Genomic DNA, 4,935 nt, shown 5'->3' with positions numbered 1-4,935 from the left:
TCGAGGAAAAATGCGAGCAAGAGAAATAATATTCTTAAGATTATAAATCTGGAGAAGTACAGGATAAGTTATTATATCTGGTTAAGTACAGAACAAGAAAATTTTTACTTAAAATATTGCAGCTAAGGATAAAATTTCAAATAAAATATTTAGATTTAGAAAAAACTAAAAATTTTATTACAAGTTATTACTTCTATTTGTTATTACTTGTTACTTATATTAAAAATTAAAAATTACTGAAAATAATTTTTGCACTTAAAGAAATTCATTAAAAAATTTTTTTATAAAAAATTAGAAATTTGAAAATAGATTATAAAAAATAATAGTAGTACATAATTAGTCAGTACAATAAATAGAATAATACAAAAATTAGTTACATATTACAGTAAAATCTACCTATAACAACAAATTCACAGTAAGATTTGCTTGAGTTATTGCCTAAGTTATTGCTAAGTCTTCACAGGTTTAGTTTTGACCCAATGCTTATCTTTTACATAATGAATTTTCCTACGATATATACTATTCTACTTTGCATAAAACTTTAACTATATTGATACTTCTAGCTCTCATTTTTTAAGTATTTTAGTGTGTCAATATTTTACCAAAACGATAGTACCTTTTTTTAATTATAATGTTACTTTGTAAATTAAAGTCAAATAATTTTTAATATTCAAATTTTATTCTTAGCTACAGTATTTTAAGTAAAAAATTTCTTGTTCTGTACTTTACCAGATGTAATAATTGTCCTGAACTTTTCCAAGTGTAATAACTTGTCCTGTACTTTACCAGGTTTATATTAGAATATTACTTCTCCTGCTCGTATTTTCCCATGTAATCCATGTTTTTTTCCAGGTGAAATGACGCCGGTGACATATATTAAAAGTCCCCTTATAGAACCTATATTCATAAAAAAGTACAGAACAATATTATCACCCTCAAATTTGAGAAACAAACACTCATAACTTTTTTTCTTTTAAAACTTCATTGCATGAGATTGATACCATGAAACACCTCGAATTGAGCTCTGTCATTTAAGCTTAACTAAAATATAGTTCGCTTTTAAAATAAAGAAGTTAGTTATACTTATATCCAATTTTTTGCCTTATATTTTTTTCATAGTATTTTACCTCACAACTTTTTTGATACAAATTTTTGTTGCATGGGACCAAAACTATAAAATTCCTCACGCTTTCTTCTATCATTGAAGTTAAGATAAATATATTTTGCTTTTAAAATAAAAAAGTTATTTTGATCTAAAATTGATTGGTGGCGTTACTTACTCTCACATAATGTTGCTACAAATTTTGATGCAAACTTTTTCTACTTGACCAAATCTTAATTTTTTTTTCATGCCAAATGTAGCTAGGGACCAGTCCTCTTCAAAAATTTTAACAGTTTTCCATTTGCTTAAGAACTGAATTAGTGACAAGCTCTGAAAGATGCTGCGTGGGAGTAAATTGCAACCTTAAGAATATTATTCAGCTACTACCGTAGTTGAATGACATATATAGATTTCTTGATAAGGTATCTTCTGACTGGAGGCATGGCCAAACAAGATAGTAACCTCTTCTAAAGAGGCACCAGGTGGTGGTGTTAAATTGGGAGACAGATTAAGTCTGCCACCCACGTTGGCCAAGGCAGGATTTGAACTCAGAACGCAAATAACTGGGACAAATACATCGAGACAATTTCTTCACAGTCCCGCCAGTCCACCAACCTGGATTGGTGCTATTTTATCGACCTTGAAATGATGACAAGCGAAGCTGACCCTAGAGGGGTTTAAATTGACAGCGTAGAGTATCGAAACAAAAACATTGATGCATTCTTTTCAGCGCTATAGCAACTCTACCAATTCACCTCCTGTATAGAATGTGTAGAAATGCAGACGAAACACCTTAAGTCCTTTTCAACCGTGCTTTCGAATCCCATTTGGATTGACTTTACTTTAATCTTTCAGGAGGTCGATGAAATGAAATATTAGTCAAATACTGTGAGCAATTCAGTCGACTGAAGCCTCCATCAAAACGTATGGCAATGCATCTATCAGAAATCTTTACGCTCTGAACACATAAATGAGGAATGAAATTTGCTTAGCGGGATCTTCCAACACAGGTTGTTCAAAGTGTTTTCATTGCCCTCACCAAAATTCTAGGAGGTGCGCTTGTCTCGCATGCACCTCGTGTTCCCAAGCCTGAACAGGATTAGCAGGTGTCATGATATGGAATCGTTTCTGTTTCGCTCACAATTTTCAATTCTTTTTTGTTTTCCAGATTCAGTATGTAAAATCACATCAATATACCAAGATTTAAAAATTTTCACTTAAATTTAAAATTTCAAAAACTGTGAGCCAAAAAGAAAATATCCCATGAAGATGTCTTCAGACTAGTGTCCGTTTACACCTCGACAGGGTCTCATTGGTTGTATTTCTGTAGGCTTCTAGAGTTAGTAAATGAAACATCTAGCTCATTAGTATCATAGGGTGATTGGATTGACGTCCTGGAAATATACACAGAAATCGTATGAGAATAATTGATAGGAGAAAGGTCTGCAAAAAAATCTCACAAACCTACTCAAGTAGTTCAAACAACTCGACAAACATCGCCTGGATTCGCCGAATGCGTCAACGTGGACTTGAACAAACTACAACAGGTTATCCAGGTCATAATTAGATAGAGTTTCCGTTACTTAAGCCAAAAGGTTAAGCGTAAATTGTCAACGGTTTCTGATAGTTGACTCCATGGACCACAAATTCAAAATCTCTACGATCAATTTAACCAAGTTCAATAGAGAGGGAACAACTTACTGGAAGCTGAAGGCATCCAGGGACAAGATTAACGAATTAGTTATAGATGTATTGAGAGTGGTTATTAACAACCGATGGCCAGTCTTACGAAAGAGACAAAAATTACATCCGACAGTTTTAGGAAAGAAGTTACTCTAGAGAGTAGTAGAATGTTGTTGGCACTCCGTCGGTTACGACGACGAGGGTTCCAGTTGATCCGATCAACAGAACAGCCTGCTCGTGAAATTAACGTGCAAGTGGCTGAGCACTCCACAGACACGTGTACCCTTAACGTAGTTCTCAGGGAGATTCAGCGTGACACAGTGTGACAATGATGACCCTTTGAATTACAGGCACAACAGAAACAGGAAGTAAGAGTGAGAGAAAGTTGTGGTGAAAGAGTACAGCAGGGTTCGCCACCATCCCCTGCCGGAGCTACGTGGAACTTAAGGTGTTTTCGCTCAATAAACACTCACAACACCCGGTCTGGGAATAGAAACCGCGATCCTATGACCACGAATCCGCTGCCCTAACCACTGGGCTATTGCGCTTCCACAGTAGTAGAATAAAGGAAGAATAAATAATTCAGTTAGTAAAGGTATATAAAAAAAAGTACATATAACGCGTACGACACGCTAACGGCGAGAATGGCCATTTCTTCCTGCTGCAATGACAAGGTTGCATTGTTCGTGATACTGCACCTCGTCATTCTTTGACTGAGAAGCAGTTATGCGTCAAGTGCAATTGCCTTTTCTCCTTCCGGAGTAGACAAGATAAAGAACAAGTTAAGTACTGAAATTGATATGATCCACTGCCACTGTCACCGAAATTCCTGAGTTTGTGCCTATGATATAGGGTGTATGCGCATATGCATGTGTGCGTATGTGTGTGTGTGTGTGTGTGTGTGTATGTGTGTGCGGGTGTTTATGTGCACTTGTGAGTGTGTGTGAGGGCTCGTATATGTATGTCTGTGTGCGTGTGTGTGAGTGTATGTGTGTGTGAGGGCTCATATGTGTATGTGTGTGTGTGTATGTATGTGTGTGTGTATGTGTATGTGTGTGTATGTGTGTGAGTGTGTGTGTGCTTGTGCTTGTATGTATTTGTGAGTTAGTATGTTTGTGTGAGTGCACGCGCATCTGCATTCGTGTGTTTGCGCTTGTGTATATAAAATCTTGCGTTTGTGTATATATGTGTGTGCGTGTGTACATGGATGTGTTTGTGTGCATGCATGTATGCGATTATGTGTGTATGTGCGCAAGTGTCTATGTATGTATGTATGTATGTATGTATGTATGTATGTATGTATGAGGCTCTCATGGAACCCAGTAGAGCATGTTGCATGGTCGGGTTGTCGGTGTCTAAACCGGCAACCTCACCAGGCTAGCCTGGTGAGGGTTGCTAGAAACCCAATAAGACTAAAGCCAGTAGGAATAAAAACAAGGCCGGATGAACCTAGTGCAGGTTCAATGACTATCTAGCAATAGCTCGGGTACGCAAAGATTCCGGGATTGTGTCCGGTGTGCTGGAAGATAATTGGGAGTGAGGCACCCCTTAGCTCTTGCTGAACCATGTCTCTAGATATGCAGGGAATGGCATTGGACATTTTGGGGATCTTTTGGCGCTCCCACATCCTTGAACCTTCAACTCATATTAGCACCAAATTTCTTGCCTCGGCTTGTCTCTGGGTAATGTCAATAGAGTGGAGAAGGTTTATGAGATGTCGTGCAAGCCTTATTGGAGCTAAAACTTTGCGCAGGCATTGCTGACTTTTCCTTTACATCTACATTGCTTCTCATATTTTTATTCAGAAGTCCTAAGACGATGGGAAGGTGGCGAAGTATGCAGACCTGACGGATTGAAAGCTTGTAGTCAGCGGCCTGCACGTACGCGGCCCATGTTAGATATAGTCATCTCCTTGTCGCCCAAGACAGCGATGGGATTCGGTTGCTACATGGGTGTCTGAACAGCTCCAATTGGGGAGGGCACTGCTCACCCAGAGGCCGGAGAGTTTCTGGTAAAGGCGAACCAAAAATTGCCTGTCTTCTTCTATCTGGTCAGTTTAGTGCGACTGACGGATGTCCATCCTGCACTTGAAAAGCAAAGAGAATACTTATAAAATCTGGTTGGAACTTAATTATTTCATGCTGGAACGT

The 4,935-nt window shown here is 37.8% G+C and overlaps 1 protein-coding gene across 1 annotated transcript in view; it reads right to left on the bottom strand.

The window, feature by feature from the left end:
- LOC106872550 (uncharacterized) overlaps positions 1-858 on the bottom strand; it is a 24,271-nt gene extending 23,413 nt beyond the window's left edge. Inside the window, exon 1 of the mRNA XM_052970655.2 lies at positions 1-858. This exon is cut by the window's left edge and continues 165 nt beyond it. The gene's annotated coding sequence lies outside the window, so the exon portion shown is untranslated.
- Between the last annotated feature and the right edge of the window lie 4,077 nt (positions 859-4,935).

The sequence above is a fragment of the Octopus bimaculoides genome, chromosome 9, assembly GCF_046866305.1.
Source record: "Octopus bimaculoides isolate indiv1 chromosome 9, ASM4686630v1, whole genome shotgun sequence".
Lineage (NCBI taxonomy): Eukaryota > Metazoa > Mollusca > Cephalopoda > Octopoda > Octopodidae > Octopus > Octopus bimaculoides.
This window is presented reverse-complemented; position numbering and strand designations above follow the sequence as displayed.